The following is an 18,817-nucleotide window of genomic DNA, read 5'->3' as shown; positions in this document are numbered from 1 at the left end:
GACTTATATGATCTTCACCGAGGTGTGCGACTTGACACGAAAAACAACTTCTTAATCAACTGCTAACGCACGCATCACTGTAACGTCCAATGACAACAACAACAGCAACCTTCTCAGTCGACCTGCCTTTTATACCACTCTCAATCCCTCCTCTTGCGCATGTGCTCGGAGATTCCTGACAACCTCGAGACTTCCGCTTATAAAAACCCAAGTTTTGTTGTCGCGCATGCCTACACAAGGCACAAACACATGGGCGTTTGTTTTGTTGGTAAGTACAACACTCCCCCCTGATCTGATGATCACATAGAGTGCACTGCGGGGTTAGCCTCTTAGTTCGCTGGCTTTTGCGAAGGGTGGTATTTACAATCTCGGATTCTGGTTCTGGTTCTGGGTGTGGTTCTGGTTTTGGTTCTGATCAGACAAACTACAACTACCACTCTCTTGCTCGATTACCTCACTTAGCAGCTCATCATCTGATGATTCATCACTCTCTGTAGTTGTGGGATGTACTTCACTAGCTGGGCGAAGATCATGCACATGGCGTGGGGTTCCCTCAACAAGGACCGACTGCTGGCTGACCACTCCAGATATTCATCCTCACTTGAACTTGGTAGTGCACCGGTTTCCAGGGGGGCTTACCCAAACTGGATCCCCTACCTTGTATTTGCCATGACTCTCCTAGTCGATTGGTTGGACAGTGTCGATGCCCTTTATCCTAACACGGTATGTGTGTATGGCATTGGCCGGTGCTGTTGTTAGTGTCTTCCCATCCTTTGGTGTGATGTTATACCAATACGTGGCCTCCGTAATGGTGCATTGCTTTCTGACAGCAATTCTCTTGATGCTGCGATGGTTCCTCTCAGCAATGCCATTCCCTGATGGCATATGAGCACATCGCAGTCGTAGTCGGACACCCCACTCACTCAACAACTGCCGCCACACCGCAAAACGAGTGGGTCCATAATCGATAAGGGTTAGAAAGGGCTTACCACTGTAATGGGTAATATTCATCGCTACTCGTTGCCACACATGCTCAACCTCCAATCGCCCCTTCTGCCATTGCTCAGGTTCAGGATCAATAGACTGGCATACCTCACAGTGCTTGATGATCTGCCTGACATCTGCCCTTGTTACTGCCGGGTCCACACGCCTCGAAAAATACAAAGTTCTTTTGATATCTGGATGTCCACTCTGCACATGAATTATTTGTATTTGGCATGAACTAATCGCGCCAACTGCGCAAGATCGAGCAGCGAACTCCACGCCTGTCTTCACAGCTTCATACCATTTGTGAGGCACACGGGTTAGTTGGTCTGCACGATTACAATGTGATGCCACGATCGTTACACTCACGGACATGTCATACTCCGATACCAGACTCTTCAGGGTGTTTAGCCTCTGCCGGATTAACATCTCACTGGCATTCTTAGTGCCGACTCTCGTTCGTCCCGAAAGAGTGTCGGACACCCAGTGGTAGACGCAGAGAGAATCCGTGTACAAGTGCAACTTCTTTGACTGCTATTGCAGTGCCAGATTTAAACCCTTCACAACAGCATCCAGTTCCGCCAGGTTAATGTGTTGAGCATCATTCACGGGTCGCAGCCAGCACATGTCTTCAATTACGTTTCCATGTTGCTTCAATAACACTCCCGATGCCAAAGAACTAGCGTCAACCCACACATTCGCAGTGTCCCCATCAACACACCATTCTCCACGGGCAGGGTCCTCCTTGTCAACTCTCTCTAGGGTTTCCGTCGTCATCAGAGTAAGAAGAGCATCATCAGATATATCATCCCAACCTGTAGTTACTAAACTTGCCCTGCGTTTGATGACGCCCACAGCTGCTCGGAGCCAGCCACATGCTGGTAAGTGACCAATAAGTTTCCCCCACAAGGAAAAAATTGTCCGCCGCGTAATAGCATCAAAGATATTTGGAATCTCACTGCCACGCCTCCATCGTAAGATCATCGCAGACGTCCAATCCTAATACCCGTGCTCCATCCCTGTAACGTTCGGAATCCTTGCACTCCAACCCGAATTGAGCTAACTTTTCTCTGACGTGCGATGCAGATTGTATATCTTCATTGACGTACACATCGTCAATATAGGCCGATGTTGCGTCCTCAGTGGTCTTTTCCTGTGACAACCCTGTATTTACAATGGTCTTCATGATTTGCGGTGCAACATTCAGCCCAAAGCCAAGTCGAGTAAGGCAGTATCTCTGACCCCGGAACCACACTGTCTGGAGCGGCCACAATGTCTCATCCACTCGCACCTGCAAATAAGCCTTCCGCAAGACTATTATAGACACATTGGAACCCTTCTGGTGCCATTTTCTCAGCTTGCTGGCGCACACGTCACCATCGGCAGTGTACGTCACAATGTATCTATTGAGTTCAGGATAGTCCAGCACCGGACGAACTTTTGATTTGTTATGCTGGACTACCGCCATTAAGGGAATCAGACCCTTGGGTTGTCCCAGCTTCTTGGGATAGAGGATCAGCCATCCATCCTGGATCCATGCCTCAAGTTCCTTCTCGTATTCATTACGGGCCTTGTCGGGTATCGAGTACTCTGCAATGCTATTCTTGAGTTCGGTTGGCGCCCTTCCTTCTGTCCACTTCCACGATGCAGTCCATGCTTTTTGGTGATAGTCGTAGTCCACCTTAAAATCAGGCCGATCAATGTGGACTGCAGCACACGCTGGGGTTTCCAAAAACCGCATAGTCCCATCTCTTCCGATAACAACTCCCCCCAGTGCCTTAATAGCATTATATCCCAACAGTACATCGAATCCCAGCAAATCCCCTCGCATCACAAGCACATTAATGTCTGCGGCCACACCAGAGTCTGTGTGGACTTTGGCAGTTCCGGCTCCACAGCAAGCTTGCATATTGTCACATATTGTGGTTACTTTGATGTTCTGCTTTGTCCAGTTTCGACACAACTTGGCACTCATGATGGTGTGTGCACCCGGAGTCGAGAAGAGCTGAACAAGGCACTTGGTCCACGTACACATTTATTGTCGGTTGCGCCTCGATTAAATCTTATCTGGGGAACAGGGCGGCGCTGACCTCCTCCCCCCTGACGCATTTCCCGCACGATTTTGGGATAAATGTCCATAACTACCACATCGGAAACAGCGCGGGCGCCCCTTGTTAGTACATCTTCTTGCGAAATGGCCTTGTTAGTACATCTTCTTGCGAAACATCTTCCATTTGTTGTGGCTCTCAAACTGGGACTCTTTTCAGCATTAGTCTTGGTTGCCTGCGTCATCATTACAACTGGTTCCCTCAGGTCCTCCTATCTCTAATAATGGCTCGAGCACGTTCCAACAAATGTTCCATGGGCGTTACAGATACGCTGGTGGAAGCCCTCAACAGTTGCTTAATATGGGTGGGAAGGCCGGCCACAAACGCATACGCCAGTGTCTGCTCTGACACTCCATTGCCAAATAGAACTGCAAGTTTCTTCAGCTCCACGAAGAAGACGTCCATGGTATCTCCTGGCATGAGCTTCCTAGAGGCAAATGTTTCGTAGGCCGTGCAGGGATCCATGGCAAATGCCTTGTATAAAGCATTTTTATAGAGGTAACATCAGCCTTCTCCACGGCACTAAGTTGCTGACACACACTCAGGGCGCCTCCAGCCAATCTCAGGGGAATCACGGTATGCACCCCCTTTACTTCACAAAGGTTGCAGGTCAGCTTAACCCTTTCGACCCATTCGAAAACAGAAGTGGATCCGTCAAATTCGGGTATCAGTTTTAAATCAAACTTTGCCCCAGCCATAGTTGTCCAGGAAAAGAGACAAAACGAAATAGCCGAAATAGCTTATGACCTTCACCTCCACCGAGGTACACGACTTATATGACCTTCACCTTCATCAAGGTGCACGACTTATATGACCTTCACCTTCACCGAGCTGCGCGACTCGACACAAAAAAAACAACTTTTTAATCAACTGATAACGCACGCGTCACTGTAATGTCCAATGACAACAACAACAACCTTCTCACTCGACCTGCATTTTATACCACTCTCTCAATCCCTCCTCTTGCGCATGCGCCCGGAGATTCCTGACAACCTCGAGACTTCCACTTATAAAAACCCAAGTTTTGTCGCGCATGCCTACACAAGGCACAAACACGTGGGCGTTTGTTTTGTTGGTAAGTACTACACGTTGTTCCCACCAGTTTTCGCAAATACCAAACAGAATCCCGAACAGAAGGGTGTGCTCTATCCCAACTTACATAAATGGACCTAAGGTAATCTCGTCAGCATCAAAGCCAAACTCTTTGCCAAGAACTTTGCAGCTTATTCTAACTTTTGCGACCAAAGCTGCTAACCTCCAATATTTCTTCCTGTGTCAGAAAACATGCTATGTGATATACAAATATCAGTACGTGATGTTGCCAAGCTAATCAAAAGCCTTGATTCCAGTAAAGCAACCGATTCCAATTATAGTATTCTAAAGACTTCAACCAGAACTAGCGGCCATACTTATAAAACTGTTTAAACGTTGTCTTAAGGAGAATTGCCTTCCGTCACCCTGTAAAATCTCATCAGTATGCCCCGTATTTAAGAATTCAGGTGATCGCTCATCCCCCTCAGAGTACAGGCCAATAAGTCTCCTGTGCGTCATGAGTAAGTTGCTGGAATCTGTGGTAAATAGAGAAGTAATCAACCATCTCAAGCAAAAATAACCTTCTTATGACACACAATATGAGTTCCGTTCTGCTAGATCTACAGAAGATGTGCTTATAGTAATTAGCGAATCTCTCGACGGAGGCTACCTTTCTAGGGCAATTGCTCTTGACGTATCAAAGGCCTTTGATAGAGTATGACATAAAGGTTTACTTCACAAGATCTCCAGCTACGGTATAGCTGGAACTTTCTTCTTAATTATTAAATCGTTTCTCTCTGATAGGTTCATAAGAGTAGTGGTTGATGGGCAGAAATCAGAAGCTCTCAGTATTATGCTGAAGTCCCTCAGGGGTCCATCCTGGGCCCAACTCTTTTCCTGATCTACATTAATGATCTTCCAAATCATATCCTTACATCATTCGTAGATATTTATGCTGATGACACTACTATACTATAGTAGCATATATAAGACAGTAAATGACCAAGTTCTCTGACTCTCTCTCCTCTGATCTTGAGCAAGTGGTACAATGGGGAAAAAGGTGACTGGTTACTTTTAATGCATCTAAAACAAAGCTTTTATCTTAACATCATCAACGTTCTGATCCCCCATCTGGCATCAATTGAAATGAATGGCTCTCGTCTTGGGGAGGCCTCATGTTTTGACAAGCTTCTGGGTTTGACCATTACTCCTGATCTTAAATGGAACGCATACATTAAATCCGTTACCAAGGCAGCTTGAAAAATGGTCGGATCCTTCTATCGATCCAGTAGATATCTCACTGCTGATGCAATTCTCTATCTATATAAAAGCCAGATACGTCTAAGGTGGAGTACTGTTGCCATATCTGGGCAGGAACTGTAAGAAAGGACTTATCCTGCCTTGATAGAGTTCAAAATATACTTCGTAGCTTCGTAGGGGATGTCCTTTTCTCTTTCCTGCAACCTCTTTCTCATAGAAGAGATGTTGCGAGTTTTGCTCTGCTTTACCGTCATTTTCATGGCAAGTGCTCGGTTGAGCTCCAATCTATGGTCCCCCTGCCAGACCTTTACAAGAAACATCCGTCTAGCAGAAAACACTATAACTAATTTCCCTCATTCTTTATCTGTGCATAAACCTAAACGTAGATTCCATGAACAAAGCTTCTTTCTTAGAACTGCACGCCTGTAGAATTGTCTTCCGTTTTCCTGTTTTCCATCTGTCTATAATATGGTTGTCTTCAAGTCTAACGTAAACAAGTCTTTGATGAACTGTTCCATATGTTAACAAATTTACCGAATTTCAATTATTAACGATTATTACTATATTGTCCAATTTCTACTGTACACTCTTTAACCCTCCTATCCTCGAGTGGCCTCATGGGCTTGATAAGTGCTGATGCCTATGCAAATAAAAAGAGAAATTTAATAAAGAAATCACAACAAACATGAAGTATTGACAAGTTTTAATCTAAACTTGCTAGTAAAACTTTTTATAGCAAAACATTTCGAACATTTAACTAATTAACAGACATTTTTACACGAGGAACGAAATAATGATGACACCGGGTTATTACGATGACCTTAAACTTCTTTGTTCTTTAGCAGTTGATTTTCTATTTAAATGATTTCACGTTTAAATCGTGTTTTTAATCTTTTAATTTTGATTCTTTTATATTTTCATACATTTTATTTCTTAATGAATTGGACACACAAAACAAAAATTGTATCAATTTACTAAAGAAATCTTAACAAACAAAACAGATTTTCTGTTTTGAACACAAAAGGAAAAAAAAAACGAATTCACCTCACGAATGAAAGGTAAGTTATTTTTCTTTTTTTTTTCTTTTTTTTTTTTTGCTTACAATTTCCAAAAATGAATCCAATAACTTTTAAAATAATCTTAAACATTAAAATAAGTTTTTTTTTTTTTTATTATTTCAATCCAATAAAACTATGGATTCTGCTTTTAACAAACGTGAATAAAAAAAAAAGTATGAATCTCCAATCAATAAAAATCTTCGAAGAAAATATTATTCAATTTGACATTAAGATTTTTTTAAATCAGAAATTTGTTTATTTTTAGTAATATTTATGTGATGTCTTAGAAAATAATAATGTTTATCATAAACACAATAACTTAATTTCCAAATATGGTTGAATTGTTAAACATAAAATAACCTTATTATTTCAGCACGGATCACTCTCTGCCTGAGTAACGATTTTTAAAATATAATCATTATTTAAGATTTTATAGTAAGGTACCACTTTGCTATATAAATTTATCGTAAAAATGAGCACCCATCTTATGGCCAGTAAACGGTGAACAAGACATGTAATTGTTCGAAGATTCACATTTTTGTGGCAGAGGAGAATTGACTTTTGCTTTGTTCGGTTTGTTTCATTTGACTTTTATTTTATTAAGTTTATCTTACTGTTTATTTTTTTCATTCTGTATTTTTATGTAACAATTTAATAAACAAAACATACCATAAAATATAATTCTGTATTTTCATGTAACAATTTAATAAACAAAACATACCATAAAATATAATTCTGTATTTTCATGTAACAATTTAATAAACACAACATACCATAAAATATCATTCTGTATTTTCATGTAACAATTTAATAAACAAAACATACCATAAAATATAATTCTGTATTTTCATGTAACAATTTAATAAACACAATATACCATAAAATATCATTCTGTATTTTCATGTAACAATTTAATAAACAAAACATACCATAAAATATCATTCTGTATTTTCATGTAACATTTTAAAAAACAAAACATACCATAAAATATCATTCTGTATTTTCTTGTAACAATTCAATAAACAAAATATACCATAAAATATCATTCTGTATTTTCATGTAACAATTTAATAAACAAAACATACCATAAAATATCATTCTGTATTTTCATGTAACAATTTAATAAACAAAACATACGATAAAATATCATTCTGTATTTTCATGTAACAATTTAATAAACAAAACATACCATAAAATAGCATTCTGTATTTTCATGTAACAATTTAATAAACAAAACCTACCATAAAATACAATTCTATATTTTCATGTAACAATTTAATAAACAAAACCTACCATAAAATACCATTCTGTATTTTCATGTAACAATTTAATAAATAAAAAATACCATGAAATATCATTGTGTATTTTCATGTAACAATTTAATAAACAAAACATACCATAAAGTAGCAGTCTGTATTTTCATGTAACAATTTAATAAACAAAACCTACCATAAAATATCATTCTGTATTTTCATGTAACAATTTAATAAACAAAACCTACCATAAAATACCATTCTATATTTTCATGTAACAATTTAATAAACAAAACCTACCATAAAATATCATTCTGTATTTTCATGTAACAATTTAATAAACAAAACATACCATAAAATATCATTCTGTATTTTCATGTAACAATTTAATAAACAAAACCTACCATAAAATATCATTCTTTATTTTCATGTAACAATTTAATAAAACAAAACATACCATAAAATATTATTCTGTATTTTCATGTAACAATTTAATAAACAAAACATACCATAAAATATCATTCTGTATTTTCATGTAACAATTTAATAAAACAAAACATACCATAAAATATCATTCTGTATTTTCATGTAACAATTTAATAAACAAAACATACCATAAAATATAATTCTGTATTTTCATGTAACAATTTAATAAACAAAACATACCATAAAATATAATTCTGTATTTTCATGTAACAATTTAATAAACAAAACATACCATAAAATATCATTCTGTATTTTCATGTAACAATTTAATAAACAAAACGTACCATAAAATATCATCCCATATTTTCATGTAAGAATTTAAGAAACAAAACATAACATAAAATATGATTCTGTATTTTCCTGTAACAATTTAATAAAACAAAACATACCATAAAATATCATCCCTTATTTTCATGTAACAATTTAATAAACAAAATATACCATAAAATATCATTCTGTATTTTCATGTAACAATTTAATAAACAAAATATACCATAAAATATTATTCTGTATTTTCATGTAACAATTTAATAAACAAAACATACCATAAAATATTATTCTGTATTTTCATGTAACAATTTAATAAACAAAACATCCCATGAAATATAATTCTGTATTTTCATGTAACAATTTAATAAACAAAACATACCATAAAATATAATTCTGTATTTTCATGTAACAATTTAATAAACAAAATATACCATGAAATATCATTCTGTATTTTCATGTAACAATTTAATAAACAAAACATACCATGAAATATGATTCTGTATTTTCATGTAACAATTTAATAAACAAAACATACCATAAAATATTATTCTGTATTTTCATGTAACAATTTAATAAACAAAATATACCATAAATTATCATTCTGTATTTTCATGTAACGATTTAATAAAACAAAACATACCATAAAATATCATTCTGTATTTTCATGTAACAATTTAATAAACAAAACATACCATAAAATATCATTCTCTATTTTCATGTAACAATTTAATAAACAAAACATACCATAAAATATCATTCTCTATTTTCATGTAACAATGTAATAAACAAAACATACCATGAAATATCATTCTGTATTTTCATGTAACAATTTAATAAACAAAACATACCATAAAATATTATTCTGTATTGTCATGTAACAATTTAATAAACAAAACATACCATAAAATATTATTCTTTATTGTCATGTAACAATGTAATAAACAAAACATACCATAAAATATCATTCTTTATTTTCATGAAACAATTTAATAAACAAAACATACCATAAAATATCATTCTGTATTTTTATATAACAATTTAATAAACAAAATATACCATAAAATATCAATCTGTATTTTCATGTAACAATTTAATAAACAAAACATACCATAAAATATCATTCTGTATTTTCATGTAACAATTTAATAAACAAAACATACCATAAAATATAATTCTGTATTTTTATGTAACAATTTAATAAACAAAACATACCATAAAATATTATTCTGTATTTTCATGTAACAATTTAATTAACAAAACATACCATAAAATATAATTCTGTATTTTTATGTAACAATTTAATAAACAAAACATACCATAAAATATCATTCTGTATTTTCATGTAACAATTTAATAAACAAAACATACCATAAAATATTATGGAGCAAAACAAACCTTTACATAAAGGACACCGTTACAGGTAATAGCTGACTGTCTACCAGTATTTTGTTAGTTTTTCGATTTTTAGCTATTATCGGGACCTCAAAGATTACTGTCTCATGTTAGCTTTATTTTTCTTATTTCTAACGTAAGGCACGGCAGTAATTATTTCCAAATGAAATAAACTCTTCAAAATAGCTTGAAACAAGAAAAATTATCTAGGAAGGTAGAAGAGTAACTTTTATTGCCTTTGTGAAAGTTTATTTATTATATACTTGTTTTGTTTACCACGTTTTTAAGGTAAGTAAACGCTTATAAATAAGTTGAAAAACACACAAACTTGTCTAGGTTTGTAAATGAGAAACTGTTACTGTGTTACAATTTATCACTGTGAAGAGGAAGACCAATTTCGTTTATTAAGAGATTCGTGCATTTTTTTTTTCATCTCATAATTTAGAATGTGGAATTTTTTAATCAAAATATTAAAACAAAGAAAGCTGTGACAATTTTTTTAAATGTAACAAAGTTGATTACATTAATAAAACAAAATGTAGTTTTTACGCAACTATTAAGAGAAAACCAACGAAGCCACGATATTTTCATTAGATGAAAACATTAAAAAAAGGAGTTCGGAAACTTTTTAGTTGTCTCCCTCTGCACAGCGACAAATTGTAAAAGTCTCTCATTTACCAACCTGGATATGTTTTGTGTTTTTTAACTTATCATTATTTTTTTTTACTTAAAAAGCGAAAAGTGGTTAAAGAACAAATACATAACTATTAACAAAATATAACAGTTTGAGGATCGCATTGCATTTGACAAAAATCAGTTTTAATTGTTTTAATAAATTTTAATTTTTAATTATTTTATCAAATAATTTATCTCCTAAAATGTCAATAGTTTGTGTAGGGATAGAGTTATGTTTGGCAAAAGTCCCTATATATTTTTTTCAGATATGAATATATGAAAAAAAATATAGGTAAAACATAGAATAATAGAATTCTATACATGAAATTATTAATCTTGCAAAAATATATCAAGTTTACAATTGTCTCAAATTTGCTAAAAAGTTTGACTGTTCTTAAAAAATTAACTACGGGGTGGTTGCTAGAAAAGCGGGAAATTTGTCAAACTAGATTTCTTTTTACAAAGAATAATTTTTACAAGTTTTACAAACCTGAATGTTATATTATACTCATATATACTCAAAATGTCTGTGCAGTTCACTGCAGGGTCTTAACCTAGAAATCCAAGCTAACGTGGCGTTTTGAAGGGTAACTTGTGGGATATCATTCCAAGCTCTTACCAAGCACGTTTTCAAGTCATCAATAGAGTGTATGTCACGTTGATAGTTCTGCGTTTCTGTTAATAACAAGCTCCAAGCACAGTAATCCATGACATTTAAGTTTGGACTTTTGAGGGGCAATCTTCCGGTGCAATGATATCAGTAGATTGCTGAAGAAACTGAATTGAAACCCTTGCCGTGTGAGCCTTGGCACCATCCTTTTACCATATCAATTTTTGGTTGTCCATTACATTTCGTATATCGCTAAACATCTGTAGACACATCTTACAATAAACTTGTGGTTTACTGTTTTTTTCTTCCTGCCTTCAGGACTCTGATAATATCCTTCAAGAAATCCAAGCTTTGTTTTGCCATACCATGAAAAAGCAGATATTACAAAGAACAGATGGCTGCATATTGTCATATTCCACACGAAGATCTTCCTCAGGTATGTCTGTTTTTACATGCACTTCTAGGTAAATACGATTATTTTGTCTGTTCAAAGGCGGTTGTAAAAAGAATCTTGCTTCGCCCAAAAACCATACTCTTCTCCAAACAAACTCTGGTACAAAACGAGCAATCAGAGCAAGCAACTTGTTTTCGCGTATTTTCTGATGTCGGTCACTGAGGAGGTTGCATTTTGTTCGACAGTAACGTTTCAGTTCACTTTCTTTGAGAATTTCTTATGCTGATGTCGAGCGATTTCTCATTGACTAAAATGACGTCACTCTATTGCACCATGTCACACAGATGAAACAGCCAAATCCTTCACCGTGGCACGTGCTGCATTCAAAATTCATTTCTTTGGCCCCGTTCCTTTTTGGCGAGTACTAGCTGCTTCAGGATCTTCTCATTTCAAAGTTGCAACAATATATGCTTTGTAATCGTAGAAAAAAATCGGTAACACGGCCAGTCAGATTTTAACTTCTGAAAAGAATTATCACCTGCCTTTGAAAATCTGAAAGCTGTTTCCTGCTGCTCCCGTCCATGATGTGGGTATCAAAATCTAAATCGAAGAAATCAAATAGCAACATGTAATGAAATCAACATTGCACACGCATTCGACAACAAAAGAACCAATCAAAAAATAGCATTCGACAACAAAAGAACCAATCAAAAAATAGCATTCGACAACAAAAGAACCAATCAAAAAATAGAAATCATGCATTTTATTCATGACCTTCAAATTTCTTGCTTTTCTAGCGACCAGCCTGTATTATTGCAGCACAGTCTGTATTCTGTATGTCAGTTTCTTATTTAATAGATTGTTAGGTGAAAGTACAGAATAGTTTACAAAAATACCCTCCCCTCTCTATATTAAGAATGGCTTAATGTTATTATTTAAGCATGGTCCGTATTTCATATATCAGTTTTTATTTATTAAATTGTTAGATGAAAATACAGAATAGATACCTCCCATATTAAGAATAGCTTTCTAAATTTTGTTATTATTTCAGCATAGTCTGTATTCCGTATGTCAGTTTTCCCCGTCTTAAAAAAAAATATATATATATAAAGTAAATAGGAGGTCGTAAATTTCTACAACCATTTCCGGGACTGATTCTATATCATCCCATCTCTCTTAAAAAAAAGATGAAAAATAAAGAAACTTTGTGATCGTAAACTGCTTCAGCCATTTCCATATAATCCCTCTCTCTTAAAAATAGATATGAAATAAAGGAAACTTGAGATCATAAACTGCCTCAGCCATTTCTTGGACTGAGTTTATGTCCCCCTGTCTCTTATAAATATATATATGAAATAAAGTCATTTTGAGATCATAAACTGTTTCAGCAATTTCCCAGACTGACATCATATCCCCCTCCTCACTGTTAAAAATATATATGACAGAAAGTAATTTTGAGATCGTAAACTGCTTCAGCCGTTTCCGAGCCTGACTACATATCCCCACTTCTTTTAAAAATATATATGAAATAAAGTCTTTTTGAGATCACAAACTGCTTCAACCATTTCCGGGACTTACTCCATATTCTGCTCCCCACATCTTAAAATATATGCTGTGTCGGTTATTTTGGATTTTTTTAAGGAGGTGAAAAGCTATGTTATGCCTACTTGGCCTTTTGGCTAAGATCAAAGTGTAGTTTCTGTTTTGATGCAGCATATGAACGAAATCATCTACTGGTCCCCTCTCCATAAACAGAAAAAGTGGTGGTAATGCTTGGGAGAATTAACAGACACTAATTCACCACACTCCCACCTCACCTAAAAAAAGAAGGTTTTGTAATCCCTGGCGGCCTCCAGAGTACTTTTAAAAGCAACATAATTGTTCTTGTCCTCCGCCAGCATCAACACCTGATGTCACTTCCGGAAAAATGATTCAGCGTTTTTTAAAAATACATGATTTCATTATAAATTGTTTGTATTTTTTAAATATGGGTATTAGACTGTAGAAGAACCTTATTTAAACTTCATGCTACTCAAAAAATAAATATTTCAAAGTGCAGTTAGTGATTAGACAATAAACTAATCAAGAAATTGGATTGAGAAACAGATACTTAATGTTTCCTAATATTAAACAGAAATAGAAATAATACATGTCAGTTTCTTATTTAATAAATTGTTAGGTGAAGGTACTGACTAGTTTAAATAATACCTCCTCTTCATATTAGGAATGGCTTTTTTAATAATAGCGTTATTATTTCAGCAGGATCTGTATTCCATGTGCCACCTGCCCCTGTCTGAAAATTATGTATGAAACAAAGTGAATATGAGATTGTAAAAAAGATATATAGGTTTCTTTTATATTTACAAATTTCAAACCTTGAGTAAAATTTATGTATGATTTCATTTTTTTTATACAAAGACATAAAAAATAGTTGGTGTCGTCAGTTAGAATTGAATTAAATAATTAAAAAGCGAGCGTTCCAGCCTGAGAAAAAAAAAACGAATGTACACGCATGCGCATACAAAACAAAAATATCAGCTAATGTTTTATGCACATTGTACATGTACATTTGCCGATGTCTGTTTTTTTGTTTTTTTTACATGGAGGTCACCAGTTATCAAGGCCCGCAAGCCACTCGATGGTCACGGTTATTGCGTGTACAGTAATCAATGGGATAGTATCGTAGTAATCGTTAGTATTGAAGATTTGATAAAGTGTCTTACTTAAGGGGGCGGTTCATCAGGAATTTGTTTATGTTGAACTTGAAGACATCCAAGTTGTAGTCAGGTGGGAAACAGGCAAACGGAACAGAGTTCCACAGGCGTGCACTTCTAAGAAAGAAGCTTTGTTCATGGAATCTACGTTTTGATTAAGATAAAGAGTGGGGAAATTAATGACAATGGTTTCAGCTAGACAGGTGCTTATCGTGAAAGATTGGCGAGGAGAAGCAAAGATATTATTCGCTAAAAACCAGGATTGGTGCATGAATATTATTCCCTAAGAATTTCAGTGCTATGTGACCAGTACTTTAAAAGTTTATCTGTTATATATTTATGTACACATACGTCTACTGTTTTATTAATATAGATAAAATTAATAAAAAACAATGTAATTCTTTGGTAACATGACCGGTAATTGAAAACAAAAATGTCCATAAGAATTCATCTTCAAACCATACTTAACCAAATTAGTTTTTTTTTCAATCAACGCATGTTTTTTTACTATTATCTTTGCATGTTTTCTTTTTTCTTACAGTATATTTTACATAAATTTGTAGCCAAGCACGATTGTATATACACACGTTCTAAATCTGAAAGCCTCGAAAATTTCTAGACTTCTGTTCTTTCTTCCTTGCACATTTTTTTTGTCTTATGATAATTTGTTTTAAATTAATTTCTGTGTATTTTTATTCATTTAATGTTGTATTTATTCCATTTGGAAATTATTTATCTGCTCGTTTAATTTTATTATTCATATCTATTTAATTTTATTTATTTAATGTTTTATTTATTTTATGTTAAAATTATTTACTCATGCATTTAATTTTTATTATTCATCTGTTTTTAATTTTATTTATTTAATGTTTTATTTATTTCATGTTAAAATTATTTACTCATGCGTTTAATTTTATTATTCATCTGTTTTTAATTTTATTTATTTAATGTTTTATTTATTTCATGTTAAAATTATTTACTCATGCGTTTAATTTTATTATTCATCTGTTTTTAATTTTATTTATTTAATGTTTTATTTATTCCATCTTAAAATTATTTACTCATGCGTTTAATTTTATTATTCATCTGTTTTTAATTTTATTTATTTAATGTTTTATTTATTTCATGTTAAAATTATTTACTCATGCGTTTAATTTTTATTATTCATCTGTTTTTAATTTTATTTATTTAATGTTTTATTTATTTCATGTTAAAATAATTTACTCATGCGTTTAATTTTATTATTCATCTGTTTTTAATTTTATTTATTAAATGTTTTATTTATTTCATGTTAAAATTATTTGCTCATGCATTTAATTTTATTATTCATCTGTTTTTAATTTTATTTATTTAATGTTTTATTTATTTCATGTTAAAATTATTTGCTCATGCATTTAATTTTATTATTCATCTCTTTTTAATTTTATTTATTTAATGTTTTATTTATTTCATGTTAAAATTATTTACTCATGCGTTTAATTTTTATTATTCATCTCTTTTTAATTTTATTTATTTAATGTTTTATTTATTCCATATTAAAATTATTTACTCATGCGTTTAATTTTATTATTCATCTGTTTTTAATTTTATTTATTTAATGTTTTATTTATTCCATATTAAAATTATTTACTCATGCGTTTAATTTTATTATTCATCTGTTTTTAATTTTATTTATTTAATGTTTTATTTATTTCATGTTAAAATTATTTACTCATGCGTTTAATTTTATTATTCATCTCTTTTTAACTTTATTTATTTAATGTTTTATTTATTTCATGTTAAAATTATTTACTCATGCGTTTAAATTTATTATTCATCTCTTTTTAATTTTATTTATTTAATGTTTTATTTATTTCATGTTAAAATTATTTACTCATGCGTTTAATTTTATTATTCATCTCTTTTTAACTTTATTTATTTAATGTTTTATTTATTTCATGTTAAAATTATTTGCTCATGCATTTAATTTTATTATTCATCTGTTTTTAATTTTATTTATTTAATGTTTTATTTATTTCATATTAAAATTATTTACTCATGCATTTAATTTTTATTATTCATCTCTTTTTAATTTTATTTATTTAATGTTTTATTTATTCCATATTAAAATTATTTACTCATGCGTTTAATTTTATTATTCATCTGTTTTTAATTTTATTTATTTAATGTTTTATTTATTTCATGTTAAAATTATTTACTCATGCGTTTAATTTTATTATTCATCTCTTTTTAACTTTATTTATTTAATGTTTTATTTATTTCATGTTAAAATTATTTACTCATGCGTTTAATTTTATTATTCATCTTTTTTTTAATTTTATTTATTTAATGTTTTATTTATTTCATGTTAAAATTATTTACTCATGCGTTTAATTTTATTATTCATCTCTTTTTAACTTTATTTATTTAATGTTTTATTTATTTCATGTTAAAATTATTTACTCATGCGTTTAATTTTATTATTCATCTCTTTTTAATTTTATTTATTTAATGTTTTATTTATTTCATGTTAAAATTATTTACTCATGCATTTAATTTTATTATTCATCTGTTTTTAATTTTATTTATTTAATGTTTTATTTATTCCATGTTAAAATTGTTTACTCATGCGTTTAATTTTATTATTCATCTGTTTTTAATTTTATTTATTTAATGTTTTATTTATTCCATGTTAAAATTATTTACTCATGCGTTTAATTTTATTATTCATCTCTTTTTAATTTTATTTATTTAATGTTTTATTTATTTCATGTTAAAATTATTTACTCATGCATTTAATTTTTATTATTCATCTCTTTTTAATTTTATTTATTTAATGTTTTATTTATTCCATATTAAAATTATTTACTCATGCGTTTAATTTTTATTATTCATCTCTTTTTAATTTTATTTATTTAATGTTTTATTTATTTCATATTAAAATTATTTACTCATGCATTTAATTTTTATTATTCATCTCTTTTTAATTTTATTTATTTAATGTTTTATTTATTCCATATTAAAATTATTTACTCATGCGTTTAATTTTTATTATTCATCTCTTTTTAATTTTATTTATGTAATGTTTTATTTATTCCATGTTAAAATTATTTACTCATGCGTTTAATTTTATTATTCATCTCTTTTTAATTTTATTTATTTAATGTTTTATTTATTTCATGTTAAAATTATTTACTCATGCGTTTAATTTTATTATTCATCTGTTTTTAATTTTATTTATTTAATGTTTTATTTATTCCATATTAAAATTATTTACTCATGCGTTTAATTTTATTATTCATCTGTTTTTAATTTTATTTATTTAATGTTTTATTTATTTCATGTTAAAATTATTTACTCATGCGTTTAATTTTATTATTCATCTCTTTTTAACTTTATTTATTTAATGTTTTATTTATTTCATGTTAAAATTATTTACTCATGCGTTTAATTTTATTATTCATCGGTTTTTAATTTTATTTATTAAATGTTTTATTTATTTCCTGTTAAAATTATTTACTCATGCGTTTAATCTTATTATTCATCTCTTTTTAATTTTATTTATTTAATGTTTTATTTATTTCATGTTAAAATAATTTACTCATGCGTTTAATTTTATTATTCATCTGTTTTTAATTTTATTTATTAAATGTTTTATTTATTCCATATAAAAATTATTTACTCATGCATTTAATTTTATTATTCACCCGTTTTTAATTTTATTTATTTAATGTTGTATTTATTCCATGTTAAAATTATTTGCTCATGCATTTAATTTTATTATTCATATCTTTTTAATTTTATTTATTTAATGTTTTATTTATTTCATGTTAAAATTATTTACTCATGCGTTTAATTTTATTATTCATCCGTTTTTAATTTTATTTATTTAATGTTTTATTTATTTCATGTTAAAATTATTTACTCATGCGTTTAATTTTATTATTCATCTGTTTTTAATTTTATTTATTTAATGTTTTATTTATTCCATGTTAAAATTATTTACTCATGCGTTTAATTTTATTATTCATCTGTTTTTAATTTTATTTATTAAATGTTTTATTTATTTCATGTTAAAATTATTTACTCATGCATTTAATTTTATTATTCATCTGTTTTTAATTTTATTTATTTAATGTTGTATTTATTTCATGTTAAAATTATTTACTCATGCATTTAATTTTATTATTCATCTGTTTTTAATTTTATTTATGTAATGTTTTATTTATTCCATGTTAAAATTATTTACTCATGCGTTTAATTTTATTATTCATCTGTTTTTAATTTTATTTATTTAATGTTTTATTTATTCCATGTTAAAATTATTTACTCATGCATTTAATTTTATTATTCATCTGGTTTTAATTTTATTTATTTAATGTTTTATTTATTTCATGTTAAAATTATTTACTCATGCATTTAATTTTATTATTCATCTGTTTTTAATTTTATTTATTAAATGTTTTATTTATTTCATGTTAAAATTATTTACTCATGCATTTAATTTTATTATTCATCTGTTTTTAATTTTATTTATTTAATGTTGTATTTATTTCATGTTAAAATTATTTGCTCATGCATTTAATTTTATTATTCATCTGT

General features: G+C 30.6%; 1 long non-coding RNA gene across 1 annotated transcript in view; it reads left to right on the top strand.

The window, feature by feature from the left end:
- Positions 1-5,310: 5,310 nt before the first annotated feature.
- The window catches only part of LOC145270471 (uncharacterized), a 22,279-nt gene continuing 8,772 nt past the window's right edge, over positions 5,311-18,817 (top strand). The window contains exons 1-2 of the long non-coding RNA XR_013865374.1: positions 5,311-6,442; positions 11,447-11,564. This is a non-coding gene — a long non-coding RNA (uncharacterized LOC145270471). The remainder of the gene's footprint in view (positions 6,443-11,446; positions 11,565-18,817) is intronic.

Source organism: Euprymna scolopes, chromosome 46, assembly GCF_053919585.1.
Source record: "Euprymna scolopes isolate OS-2025 chromosome 46, ASM5391958v1, whole genome shotgun sequence".
NCBI classification, from domain to species: Eukaryota; Metazoa; Mollusca; class Cephalopoda; order Sepiida; family Sepiolidae; genus Euprymna; species Euprymna scolopes.
This window is presented reverse-complemented; position numbering and strand designations above follow the sequence as displayed.